General features: G+C 49.2%; 1 pseudogene; it reads right to left on the reverse strand.

Moving 5' to 3' along the window:
• Positions 1–248: 248 nt before the first annotated feature.
• Positions 249–12021, reverse strand: LOC117517980 (annotated as a pseudogene).
• Between the last annotated feature and the right edge of the window lie 3088 nt (positions 12022–15109).

The raw sequence follows: 15109 nt of genomic DNA on the forward strand, positions 1-15109 counted from the left end.
GAAATGATTCAAATTTCTTGACAGGGTTTTTTTTTTAACTCACTATTACTAACCCTACCACCAACCCTAACCATAACCACCCCCTGAACCACCCCCCGCGCCTTTTCATTTTGTGCAACCGTCACGGAGTGTATTAGAAAAAATTTGTGCTTCCATGACGAACATTTCATTTTGCACTTTTTGTGACAATATCACGAACCAATAGATTAATGTATATTTTGTGCTGCTAAATCACGACATGCCGTGAGACTGGGTTGTGCAAGTCAGTGTCAGGTTTGTCCCAGTGCTCATTGGGAACATCTTGTGACTTCAACACAATCATCTGTCAATGAACTGCATGACTGAGTCTAAATTGATTCTCCTAGCAGAACAGGTACTGTAGCTCAGTCCGATCTGTCAGCAGGTACTGGGCTTGGCTGGGGAAGCAACTGTGATGGACTGAGGTCCCATACAGGGGGGTCCTAGGCTCTCATCCACTTCCCACTACAGAATCCTGGGACAAGCACCAGCACCAATGGGCATCAGGCCCTGTATACGAGCGCTTCTGCTAATTCACATAGCCAGTACATGCCAAATATGCCCATAGGTATGTCCCCATATGTGTTGTCTAAGCTTTTAATCACCCAGCACGGGTGATTAAAAGCTTGTTTATCTAGGATTGAGGTGGCCTAAAGGTTGAGTGTCGTGCTCAAGGGCACTTCAGCACAAATCAGGGATCAAAGAGGGAACAGGAAAGCTGCCCCACCAGTGCACTCACCCCTTAAGTAAATAGATTACATAATAGAGTATAACCTTTCAACTTTATGACCTAATGACCATAAGCTGATAGTTGTAGCCTCGTTTGATGCATTCAATATTTGTAGAGATCTGATTTGAAACAAATAAATGTCTGGTTTCAAACAAACAGTAAACATTGTAAACAATCTGCATAATGGAGGAAACACTGCAATAAGTGCTGGTTAATTAACTCTAATCACTACTTTTACAAAATGTAGCACTTTTTTCTCATTTTACAGTTCAGTCTTGTAAACATAAACATCCTTATTCTCAGCTAAGAGCCAGCTTAGCAAATTTAATTAGAGATAGAATAATATCTTGTGGAATCATTACTTTTTGTTCATGGAAGTGCTCAGTATAAAGGGTAAAATGTTTACTTTTGAGTAAATCCAAAAAAGTCATTGTGCCAGTGCAGCAAAATCCAAAAAGTCAGAGTTCATTTCGGAATCATTGGACAAGATATAATTAATTAAATACACGTGAGTCCACTTCTGAGTCCAGCCTTCATTATAACACCAGGTAAACCCTGAAAGCAGACTTGTCAGGTTGCTTGTACCCATCGGTTCCACGTTCAGATGAATCAAAATGGTACTGAATCCTGACTGACAGGCCGAGGTCAGAATGGTGACTCCCAGTAGTGCTGCATCCTGGTCATACCACGTTTAATTTGCTCATATGTCACAAACATCACGATGTTCCAGGACCCCAGTCGGAGGAAAGAAGGCATAAACCTAAATCAGACAAAAGTAGGAAAAGAGAAATATCCCAAAGAGCTTCTTTTTATTGATGCAGGAATTATAAGTTTGTGGTGCATTTACCCTTTATAGAAGGCAGTGGGTCCTTCATTTCTCAGCATCATGATCGCACAGTTCCCAGCACCGCTGTACTGGCACATCCCTGAGTTCATGAACCGTGTTTTAACTACATCCACAGGAGACGCCACAACTGTAGTGCAAAAGCCGGCGCCGAAGGCAGCTGTGAAGTGGCACGGCAGGTTATCTGCAGAGGGGAGGTTGATGTCACATTTGTGTTGAAAATGCTGCACCATTTCCAATTTCTGGAATAAATTATTCTGGTTTTTTCACCTCACCTGTCATTAGATCATACTTCAAGATGAGGTCTTTGATCATGTCATAGGTTACCAGCTCCGCACAGTTTACAATAGCATTGCGGCTAATATTGGGCATACAACCTACAACAGGAATAGAGCATGATTAATTCCAAACCACAGGGATGTGTCATAACCAGGAGTGAGGAAGATACCTCTGCCAGGGTCCAATAGCATGGTGGCCAATGGGGGCCACAGCACTAACAAATTAAGACAAAATACAGAAAACATTTTTATGTACACAAAAACAGCTATATCAAGTACTTGCATCAAAAACATCTTGCAAATTGAGAAACTACTTGGAAACAGAGAAAACAAACATGCAATCATTTAATTTCATTAAGCTCCTGCTGCAAGTTCACACAACGCTTCCAAAACTCCAAACGTGCTGCAAAGCTTCACAACATAACAGAAGCACTAACAACACAAAAGAGGACTTTATCTCAGTGCATTTTTCTCTTTACCTGGACAACAGAGCTAAGTTTATAGACTATATGGGTGAGCTTTACCTGGACAACAGAGCTGGGTAAGTTTATTTACTGTATGGGTAAGTTTCCGCTTGGGTTAGTGACATTTTCACATTGTTTTCTTTGCAATGCATTGAAGAGTAGAAGTCTATGTCCTCCAGGCAGAAACATCTTGTGTTGTTAGTACAGTACTTCTGTTGTATTGTGAAGCCTTGCAAATGTTTTTGTGTTTTGTCTGAATTGCTGTAAGTTATATTTATGTACTGCATAATCCTTTTTCAATTTGCAATGTTATTTTGATGTAACAACCTGTTGTTGAATTGATGCCAATTTATTTATTTATGTATTTTTTTCGTGTTTTCTGCATGGCCTCTATCAGCCACCGTACAACAGTCCTCTGTTTACATGATACCTGTTGACATTTTGCTCTATTTGATCCTGATGCATGATTCTGATCACTCATCTATGGTCATGTTGTTGACCTTTGATCCTGATTAGTGCAAGCATAACCTTGAAGTCAGAAATTATGTTTTCTTTACTGCTTGTCTATTAAGGCCCAGTCACACGGCACTTAACGAAGGGTGACGAAGCCCTGACGAAACAAGAAATCTGGACTTTCGTTGACTGTCGTTGGCATCGTTTAACCTTCGCGCAGCCTCGTTCCTGCAGCTGGCGCTTCGTCAGGATTTTTAGTTTGTCAGCAGGATTCCTCAAAGGTCTTTTGAGGAATCCTGCTGATCAGCTGATCAGCACTGCTTTTGACCCTCATCACTGATTCAGGATCAAAGTTCAAGCAGGTCCTGCCAATTTGAACATAGCCTCACCAAAATGTAACAGCTTTCTTGACCCAAGTTCTACTTCCCCACCTTTTCCCCACATGTTGAAATATCCTACTGATAAACAAGTACTTAGAAAACAAAGTGGAAAGCTGATCATGTTGATGTTTGACGGAGGTAAAGCCCCTTTCACACTGGCGCAAATGTAGAGCAGCGTATTGTCGCATTGTGTTTTGTTTAAGTACGCCCGAAATGCATGCATACTCACCCTTTTTCCATGTTCATTGCTTTCGTAGATATGCTTGTAGCTGCGTGTGTTTGCGTTTTAATGTGTGCGCACAGTCGCGTGTAGCCCTTGCCGCTATTTTAAAACAATTCAACTTTTTTTCAGTTCATTCCTCCCGGTTGTGCAGAACACATCGTTGTGGTTGGAAAACAATGGACTGTATCATGAGGTTTTTACAGCTGCATACTGCCATGTATGTAGCCATAGCTGCTATTTTCTGCCTCTGGAAGTGCACTCTGTTCTCTACTGCACAGTGTGGTACGGGTCAGAAACAGAGTAACATTATTTTATTTTTTATTTTTTGCCTTGGTAGATCATTTTCATTGTGTACAGATGCTGCTGAGTCTGGCTGTGGTAAAGGCTGCCGTGAATGAATCGGTGTGACTCTTTAAACTTTTAAAGCTCCAGTTGCTCCGATCAGGTCTGCTGATTTGATCAGACCTGATCGATCAGGTCATCTGATGATCACGCCGACATGCAGCGACGGCGGTTTTAAAGAGTCACAGTGTTGTGTGGGCCGCCAGAAGAGGAGGTACTGCTGGCCCACCACCAGAGGGCGCCCTGCCTGAAGTGCGGGCTTCAGGCACGAGAGGGCGCTGCCGCCATGGACACAGCCGGGGGTGACAGCTGTCGCTCATTACCTCTTGACAGCTGTCACCCATCTACTCAACATCATCTCACTCCATAAAGACCAGACGTCATCTCCACCTCGTTGCCGAGATATCATACTTCATAGGAGGTAATACTCTCAGCCTTTTGTGAGATTTGTAACTCTGTTATTGTGAGAATTTGCAGGAGAACCGGTCGTTTGTGAGGAGGCTGTGCAAGACGGCGCTCCTTTTCAGCTGAGACCGCTGCAACATATTGAATGAGAGGTGGAGGTGGCATTCCCACCGTTGTTGTTACTGGGTGTACACACACCCACACTTGACTGTCTTTGTTCTTCGCCAGCAGTACCAGATCCGACAGTCGGGGACGGTGATCACCTGGGAATTCGGGACTTGGCGGCTCCAGTATTCACCAGGTTCTGGGGCGGCGGAAATCATGTGGTTCCGGCTCTTCTCAGGACAGACGTCTTCTATCCTCGAGCCTGCCCACACGTCACCTTTGTGTATTGACTGTTATGTGTATTGACTGTTATGATATTCTGTGATTGTCTGTATGTTCGTTGTGCACATTCACAACATTAAATTGTTACTTTTTGGCTCATCTATTGACCGTTCATTTGCGCCTCCTGTTGTGGGTCCGTGTCACTACACTTTCCCAACAGGATATCTCGGCCAGCGTCATGGACTCCGAGGGGCATCACCCGGCTGTTGAACGACCAATGGGAGAGCAGGGAGCGCAGGCGTCTGCAGGAGACGTGATTGGTGAGCTGCAGCACATTCTCACCGCCTTTACGGCTCGGTTGGATCAAATGACTGAGCAAAACATCCTCCTGAACCGCAGGGTGGAGGCTCTCTCCGCACAGATGGCGGCGAGCGCTCAGGGCGCTGCTGCGGCTCGTCCTCCTGCCGACCCTGTGCAGGATATAAACGTTCCAGTGGTGGTTCAACAACCCCTCCCACCATCCCCTGAAGCATACATAAGCCCTCCTGAGCCGTACGGAGGTTGTGTGGAGACGTGCGCAGACTTTCTTATGCAGTGTTCGCTCATCTTCGCACAACGTCCCGTCATGTACGCGTCAGATGCTAGTAAAATAGCTTATGTGATTGCTCTGCTTCGGGGTAAAGCACGCGCCTGGGCTACGGCGCTCTGGGAACAGAACTCACGGTTGTTATCAGCATACACTGGGTTTGTGGGGGAGTTCAGAACAGTGTTTAATCACCCTAACAGAGGAGAGACCGCTTCAACTGTGCTGCTGTCAATGAGACAGGGACGCGAGAGCGCAGCCGCTTATGCAGTCAACTTCCGCATCGCGGCTGCGAGGTCCGGCTGGAATAATGTTGCGCTCCGCGCCGCCTTCGTAAACGGACTGTCGTTGGTTCTGAAGGAGCAGCTGGTAGCTAAGGAGGAACCGCGGGATTTAGATGGGCTTATCGATCTTGTTATACGGTTAGACAATCGGTTGGAGGAACGCCGTCGGGAGCAAGGCGAAGGACGTGACCGGATACGCGCCGCCCCTCTCCCTTCTGGGTTCGATAAGGCGCCGCCCTCCCCACGCTCCACAGCCGCAGCGCTTTGTGGGGCAACAGCTCCCCCTGCTGACGTTGTTAGGGAAACGCACATGGCCAAAATGGGGAGGCTGATCCGTGGAGAGTGTTTTCTCTGCAGCTCAACTGAGCACACACAGAGAAACTGCCCCAAACGGCCAAAACGACAACAACCGCCCTTAGAGACTGGGCTAAGGAGGGGTCAAACCATTCAAGTGAGACACACACAAATTGCCACACGACTCCCAGTCACAATCCTGAGCGGGGATTTAACCCTTCAAGCCCGAGCACTGGTGGACACGGGGTCAGAAGGGAATCTGCTAGACAGCAGATGGGCAAGGGAGGTAGGGCTCCCTCTGGTGGCGCTTCCTTCGCCATTGCAGGTGCAGGCACTAGATGGCACCCTCCTCCCTTTACTCACACACAAGACACAACCAGTAACTCTGGTAGTGTCTGGAAACCATCGGGAGGAGATTGAGTTTTTTGTGACTCCTTCTACCTCCCGCGTGATTTTGGGCATCCCATGGATGTTGAAGCACAATCCCCAGATTGATTGGCCGTCTGGGGTGGTGGTTCAGTGGAGCGAAACCTGCCATCGGGGGTGTTTAGGATCCTCGGTTCCTCCCGGTTCACAGGCTAAGGAGGAGGTCAAAGTCCCTCCCAATCTGACGGCAGTGCCGGTTGAGTACCACGATCTTGCTGACGTCTTCAGCAAGGATCTGGCACTCACCCTTCCCCCGCACCGTCCGTACGATTGTGCCATTGATTTGGTTCCAGGCGCTGAGTTCCCGTCCAGCAGGCTGTACAACCTCTCACGACCTAAGCGCGAATCAATGGAGACCTACATCCGGGACTCATTAGCTGCCGGGCTGATCCGGAACTCCACCTTCCCGATGGGGGCAGGTTTCTTTTTTGTGGGCAAGAAAGATGGCGGACTCCGTCCATGTATTGATTACAGGGGGCTGAATGAGATTACGGTTCGCAACCGATACCCGTTGCCATTGTTAGATTCCGTGTTCACCCCCCTGCGTGGAGCCAAAATCTTTACTAAGCTGGATCTTAGGAATGCGTATCACCTGGTTCGGATCCGGAAGGGAGACGAATGGAAGACGGCATTTAACACCCCGTTAGGTCACTTTGAGTACCTGGTCATGCCGTTCGGCCTCACCAATGCCCCCGCGACATTCCAAGCCTTGGTTAACGACGTCTTGCGGGACTTCCTGCACCGATTCGTCTTCGTATATCTGGACGATATTCTCATCTTTTCTCCGGATCCTGAGACCCATGTCCAGCATGTACGTCAGGTCCTGCAGCGGTTGTTAGAGAACCGACTGTTTGTGAAGGGCGAGAAGTGCGAGTTTCACCGCGCGTCTTTGTCCTTCCTGGGGTTTATAATCTCCTCCAACTCCGTCGCCCCTGATCCGGCCAAGGTTGCGGCGGTGAGAGATTGGCCCCAACCAACAAGCCGTAGGAAGCTGCAACAGTTCCTCGGCTTTGCTAATTTCTATAGGAGGTTCATTAAGGGCTACAGTCAGGTAGTTAGCCCCCTGACAGCCCTGACCTCTCCAAAAGTCCCTTCACCTGGTCGGATCGGTGCGAAGCCGCGTTCAAGGAGTTGAAACGACGGTTCTCTACTGCGCCAGTTTTGGTGCAGCCCGACCCTAGCCGCCAGTTCATGGTTGAAGTGGACGCCTCTGACTCAGGGATAGGAGCCGTGCTGTCCCAGAGCGGGAAGACCGATAAGGTTCTTCACCCGTGTGCCTACTTTTCCCGCAGGTTGACCCCGGCTGAACGGAACTATGACGTCAGCAATCGAGAACTCCTTGCGGTGAAAGAGGCTCTTGAGGAGTGGAGACACCTGTTGGAGGGAGCGTCTGTGCCATTCACGGTTTTCACTGACCATCGGAACCTGGAGTATATCAGGACCGCCAAGCGGCTGAACCCCAGGCAAGCCCGCTGGTCACTGTTCTTCGGGCGTTTAGACTTCCGGATCACCTATCGCCCCGGGACCAAGAACCAGAGATCGGATGCCTTGTCCCAGGTACACAAAGACGAAGTCAAAACAGAGCTGTCGGATCCACCGGAGCCCATCATTCCGGAGTCCACTATCGTGGCCACCCTCACCTGGGACGTGGAGAAGACCGTCCGGGAGGCCCTGGCACGGAGCCCGGACCCTGGAACCGGTCCGAAGAACCGTCAGTATGTCCCACCAGAGGCCAGAGCTGCAGTCTTGGACTTCTGTCACAGTTCCAAGCTCTCCTGTCATCCAGGGGTGCGAAGGACCGTGGCAGTTGTCCGGCAGCGCTTCTGGTGGGCGTCTATGGAGGCCGACGTCCGGGAATATATCCAGGCCTGCACCACCTGTGCCAGGGGCAAGGCAGTACATAAGAAGGCCCAAGGACTCCTCCAGCCGCTGCCGGTGCCTCATCGCCCCTGGTCCCACATCGGCCTGGATTTCGTCACGGGCCTCCCGCCGTCCCAGGGCAACACCACCATCTTCACGATAGTGGACCGATTCTCCAAGGCGGCCCACTTCGTGGCCCTCCCGAAGCTCCCAACAGCCCAGGAGACAGCAGACCTCCTGGTCCACCACGTCGTCCGTCTGCATGGGATACCCTCCGACATCGTCTCTGATCGTGGTTCCCAGTTCTCCTCACACGTCTGGAGGAGCTTCTGCAGGGAACTGGGGGCCACCGTGAGCCTCTCGTCCGGGTACCATCCACAGACGAACGGACAGGCAGAGCGGGCCAACCAGGACTTGGAACAGACCCTCCGCTGCGTCACATCCGCGCACCCGATGGCCTGGAGTAACCATCTGGCCTGGATCGAGTATGCGCATAACAGCCAGGTGTCTTCTGCCACCGGCCTCTCCCCATTTGAGGTGTGTTTGGGGTATCAGCCCCCGTTGTTTTCCGTGGTGGAGGGAGAGGTCGGTGTGCCCTCGGTCCAGGCCCACCTGCGGAAGTGCCGTCGGGTGTGGCGCTCCGCCCGTTCTGCCTTGTTGAAGGCCCGGACGAGGGCGAAGACCCATGCAGACCGCCGGCGATCCCCGGCCCCTGCTTACCAGCCCGGGCAGGAGGTGTGGCTTTCCACGAAGGACATCCCCCTCCAGGTGGACTCCCCAAAACTTCAGGACAGGTACATTGGCCCCTTCAGGATCCTCAAAGTCCTCAGTCCTGCCGCAGTGAAGCTCCAACTCCCGGCTTCACTGCGGATCCATCCGGTTTTCCACGTGTCCCGCATCAAACCTCACCACACCTCACCCCTCTGTGCTCCCGGACCGGCGCCGCCTCCTGCTCGGATCATCAACGGGGAGCCGGCTTGGACGGTGCGCCGGCTCCTGGACGTCCGTCGGATGGGTCGGGGGTTCCAGTACTTGGTGGACTGGGAGGGGTATGGACCCGAAGAACGCTCCTGGGTGAAGAGGAGCTTCATCCTGGATCCGGCCCTCCTGGCCGACTTCTACCGCCGACACCCCGACAAACCTGGTCGGGCGCCAGGAGGCGCCCGTTGAGGGGGGGGTCCTGTTGTGTGGGCCGCCAGAAGAGGAGGTACTGCTGGCCCACCACCAGAGGGCGCCCTGCCTGAAGTGCGGGCTTCAGGCATGAGAGGGCGCTGCCGCCATGGACACAGCCGGGGGTGACAGCTGTCGCTCATTACCTCTTGACAGCTGTCACCCATCTACTCAACATCATCTCACTCCATAAAGACCAGACGTCATCTCCACCTCGTTGCCGAGATATCATACTTCATAGGAGGTAATACTCTCAGCCTTTTTGTGAGATTTGTAACTCTGTTATTGTGAGAATTTGCAGGAGAACCGGTCGTTTGTGAGGAGGCTGTGCAAGACGGCGCTCCTTTTCAGCTGAGACCGCTGCAACATATTGAATGAGAGGTGGAGGTGGCATTCCCACCGTTGTTGTTACTGGGTGTACACACACCCACACTTGACTGTCTTTGTTCTTCGCCAGCAGTACCAGATCCGACAGTCGGGGACGGTGATCACCTGGGAATTCGGGACTTGGCGGCTCCAGTATTCACCAGGTTCTGGGGCGGCGGAAATCGTGTGGTTCCGGCTCTTCTCAGGACAGACGTCTTCTATCCTCGAGCCTGCCCACACGTCACCTTTGTGTATTGACTGTTATGTGTATTGACTGTTATGATATTCTGTGATTGTCTGTATGTTCGTTGTGCACATTCACAACATTAAATTGTTACTTTTTGGCTCATCTATTGACCGTTCATTTGCGCCCCCTGTTGTGGGTCCGTGTCACTACACTTTCCCAACACAGTGCTTATTCAGGTTTGATCAGACCTGATTGATCAGGGCGTCTGATGAGCGCACTGACATGCAGCGACGGCGCTTTTATTTTAAAGAGTCACAACGCTTATTCAGGTTTGATCAGACCTGAGAGAGAAAGAGAGACAGAGACTGAGAAAGAGAGACACAGAGAGAAAGAGGGAGCAACAGAGAGAGAGAGACAGAGAGAGAGCGACTGAGAGAGAGAGAGTAACACAGAGAGGGAGAGAAAGTGAGCGACCTGCTGTTTCTGTTCTGTTTCTGGATTTCTGAGTTGAGGTTTGATTCCCTGTTTTGAGCACACACACATCCATCAGATCAGCTGTTCTGAGCACACAGATGTGTGCACGCACTCAGTTTTTGGATGTGTATAGGAGCGCAGTGTTGCACAGACTTGCATGCAGTAACACTGTGCTGCACAGACCTGCTTAAAACTGTATTTTCTGTGTCCAGAGCTCTATGCCAAAAAAATTAAACATGTTTAATTTATTCCGTCACAGCGGAATAAATTAAACATTTATTTCATTCATTCATTTATTTCTCCCTACGCAGCATGTAGCTAACATACTGCTGCGTAGGGAGAAAAAAAGTGGGTGTAGAACTCAGCATAAACGGTACGCCACAATACGCAGCTCTATGTTTGCGCCAGTGTGAAAGGGGCTTAAGAGGTTAGAAACAGGCAGGTACCTTTCCAAAGGCCACGCACTCCCTCATCTCGGGCAATCGTCTTGTAGGCATCCAAGGTCCATTGTATTTCTTCCGCCGTCAACCAATCGTATCTGAGCTTGGAAACGCACCTTCACCACATCTGTTGGTTGGGCAACAGCCACTGCCATGGCTCCTGTGGTACAGCCTGCCATGAGCCGAATACCAATCCCGCACCTACAGAAACTGCTGCATTAATAACAAAACATTCCCCTCTTGTGCTGCCCCAATATCGCTGAGGTTATGACACTCACTGTCAGAGCCTCGGGTGTAAAATTGCTTCATGGAGTCATAAAGACCAATTCGGATGGAAGCAAAGCTTAGCTGCCTCTGGAGTCCTGCCACCAGTCCATTGTAAAGGCTCCTAGGCCCTTCTGTTCGCACCATTGTGGAAATGGTGCCAAAAACTCCACGATACTTCATAGCTTTGGCCCCTTCAGCTTTCTGTGACTCTCCTTGAATCTGAAATACATGACTACATTTGAGGATTCTGAACACTGAGACAAATACTGTTTATTTGGAATAAAATTCACATCCACCAGTAAAGCATGCCAAGCCTTTGGAACATTTTGGTTCTGACCTGTAGTCTAACTTTAGCCGTATCCAATGGAAAAGTGACAAGGTCAGCAATGCAGGCAGCGGTGCCTGCACCGAAGATCTTAACTGTCACTGAGGGCACCGCATCTTTGGGTTTCATACCAACTGTGAGGTTGTTGGCATATTTCTGAAGATCTGCTCTAAATGCCACAGCAGTGGACCAACTGTATCTGCACACGACTCAGTATATCTATATCACACACAGAAAAACATCACCGAGCTCATGAAGATAAGCTGAACAAATACAGTTAAGACAAATCAGTGGCATAGTAAGCATTCTGTGAGTGTGTACCATTATAAAGCATGAAAGTCTTAGACTTTATTCAATATATATATCACATATGATGCTGATTAACAATCTTATGCACCCCATAATTGTGAAAAAGTGCAATAATACAAGGATGCTTTCATCTTCACCCTCTTGACATCTGCTAGAGCAACCATTCCTAAATTTAAGAGCACTGCAGCCCACCTGGAAATGAGAAAATTTGCTCAGACCCAACTAAACCTTTAATCACTTTTTTTTTGTATTTGAGTTGACACATGAGTTGTAATGAAACATCTTCTGATGCGTAGCTAGGGCACATCATCAGTGATGTACCTGAGGTCATTGGGTGTTTCGGGTCTTTCGAACATCAGACACCCTCTCTCAGGTGACCCAGCTGAGGTTGATCAGGCCTTAACTTGTGCCCAAGCAGCACTCACCACGGATCCACCCTCTTTATCCAGAGCCACATTGAGACTGCTGCCTCTGTGTTGGATGGCCCTCTTCCTTCTCTCTCTTGTGATGCTGAGTGCCGTGTAGGTCCTGCACAGAGACTGTCCAGCAAAGCCTCTGCACTCTACCTCCATGGGCAAGCACCTAAGCCTTCTAGCCTTGTCTGTGGCAGTCGCTGACTAGACTATCATACTTCTCCCTCTTCCACTCAAAGGCCTCCCTCATTCATTATTCCTACGGTACAGTGAGCTCCAGCATGACAACATTCTTCGTTGCCTCTGGCACCAGAACAGTTTCAGGTCTGAGGGTGGTCTTAGCAACATGCTGGGGGAACTTGAGTTGGCTGCCCAGGTCCACTGGCAGCTGCCAGTCCTGTGCAGCATTGAGAAGCCCTGATGTTGCCCTCAATGTTGTTTTTGGCTTCTCCCCAGCTCTGATGAAGTTGATGGCTTTCTTCGTGGGCTTTGACCTCCGACAGCTGGCGATGCCACTACAGATGCTCTCTGCAATGGTCTTGAGCACCTGATCATGACGCCATCAGTATCTAGCTTCCCCCAGAGCTTTTGGGCAGCAACTCAGTATGTGCTTGAGGGTCCCCTTTCTCTGGCAAAGAGGGCATGCTGGTTTATCAACCAAACACAGCAGTGGAGGTTGGATGGGCTGGGAAGTACATCATATATATATATATATATATATATATATCAGAAGCTAAGCAGTGTGGGGCCTGGTTAGTACATGGATAGGAGACCTCTTTGGAACACCAGCAGCTGTGTGTCTCTCCAGGTTGTACTGGAGTTATGTCAGGAAGGGCATCCGGCGTACAACTTGTGCCAAAGACCAATGTGGATCTGGTTGTATCCGCTGTGGCAACGTCGAACAAACGGTAGAAGCCGCATGGACAAGAATATATATATATATATATATATATATATATATATATATATATATATATATATATATATACACTCAACAAAAAATATAAACGCAACACTTTTGGGACCTCCACATCCAGCATGTTCACCTCCAAGATTGTCTGAGACCAGCCACTCGGACAGCTGCTGAAACAATCGGTTTGCATAACCAAAGAATTTCTGCACAAACTGTCAGAAACCGTCTCAGGGAAGCTCATCTGCATGCTCGTCGTCCTCATCGGGGTCTCGACCTGACTCCAGTTCGTCATCGTAACCGACTTGAGTGGGCAAATGCTCATATTCGCTGGCGTTTGGCACGTTGGAGAGGTGTTCAATTCATGGATGAATCCCGGTTCACACTGTTCAGGGCAGATGGCAGACAGCGTGTGTGGCGTCGTGTGGGTGAGCGGTTTTCTGATGTCAATGTTGTGGATCGAGTGGCCCATGGTGGTGGTGGGGTTATGGTATGGGCAGGCGTCTGTTATGGACGAAGAACACAGGTGCATTTTATTGATGGCATTTTGAATGCACAGAGATACCGTGACGAGATCCTGAGGCCCATTGTTGTGCCTTACGTTTATATTTTTTGCTGAGTGTATATATACGAGGTCTGTTAGAAAAGTATCTGACCTTTTTATTTTTTGCAACAACCTTATGGATTTGAATCATGTGTGCGTGCATCAGCCAAGCTTGAACCTTCGTGCGCATGCGTGAGTTTTTTCATGCCTGTCAGTTGCGTCATTCGCCTGTGAGCAGGCTTTGAGTGAGCAGTGGTCCACCCCCCTCGTCGGATTTTCATTGCGAGGAAATGTCTGAACTATTTGGAGCTTTGCTGCATCAAATTTTTCCAGAAACAACCAGGTGGAAACCATTCATAAGATTCAGACGGCTTTCAGGGACGATTCTATGGGGATTACACAGATTAAGGAGTGTTACAACCGGTTTAAAGACGGCGTACAATGGCATGAGGGTGCGCCGCACCATGAGCGGCGATTGACAGGCTGAAACGACCAGATCATTTCGAAAGTGAACGCTGTGTTGATCCAGGACATCGTCTGACTACCAGAGAAATGGCAGAAGATGTGGACATAGCACTTTTTCGGCACATTCCACTGTTACAGGAGTTTTTGTCATGGAAAGAGGAGCGGAGGAATTCGCCACGGAGACACTAATGGCGTGGGACAAAAGCACCTCCGTGTTGGTCTCACAGGACATGTTGTAACATGCCCAGCTCTTGCACCATTCAGAAGATTCAGACGGCTTTCGGTGGCTTTTCAGTCGTGTGACTATCCGAGAAATTGTGGACGAGCTGGACATGCCACAACGTCCTGTGAGGCTTCATCACGGCGTTGCTTTTTGTTCTGCGCCATGCGGCTCTGTCCCGACACGCAAATTCCTCCACACGTTTGTCTCAATGTGCCGAAAAAGTGCTATGTCCACCTCTTCTGCCATTTCTCTGTTAGCCAGACGACATCCCGGATCAACACAGCGTTTACTTTGGAAATGAACGGCACATTCCACTGTTACAGGAGTTTTTGTCATGAAAAGACAGGGAACGGGCGGAGAACATAACAACTGATGGATGGCAAGTTGTCCAACATAGAGAAATATTGGATTCAGAAATTTCTTCATCCAGTATTTCTCTATGTTGGACTCCTTACCATCTATATACTCAACAAAAATATAAACGCAACACTTTTGGTTTTGCTCCCATTTTGTATGAGATGAACTCAAAGACCTAAAACATTTTCCACATACACAATATCACCATTTCCCTCAAATATTGTTCACAAACCAGTCTAAATCTGTGATAGTGAGCACTTCTCCTTTGCTGAGATAATCCATCCCACCTCACAGGTGTGCCATATCAAGATGCTGATTAGACACCATGATTAGTGCACAGGTGTGCCTTAGACTGCCCACAATAAAAGGCCACTCTGAAAGGTGCAGTTTTGTTTTATTGGGGGGGGGGGGATACCAGTCAGTATCTGGTGTGACCACAATTTGCCTCATGCAGTGCAACACATCTCCTTCGCATAGAGTTGATCAGGTTGTCAATTGTGGCGTGTGAAATGTTGGTCCACTCCTCTTCAATGGCTGTGTGAAGTTGCGACGATGAACTGGAGTCAGGTCGAGACCCCGATGAGGACGACGAGCATGCAGATGAGCTTCCCTGAGACGGTTTCTGACACTTTGTGCAGAAATTCTTTGGTTATGCAAACCGATTGTTTCAGCAGCTGTCCGAGTGGCTGGTCTCAGACGATCTTGGAGGTGAACATGCTGGATGTGGAGGTCCTGGGCTGGTGTGGTT

This window comes from Thalassophryne amazonica, chromosome 9 (genome assembly GCF_902500255.1).
Source record: "Thalassophryne amazonica chromosome 9, fThaAma1.1, whole genome shotgun sequence".
Taxonomy (NCBI): Eukaryota; Metazoa; Chordata; class Actinopteri; order Batrachoidiformes; family Batrachoididae; genus Thalassophryne; species Thalassophryne amazonica.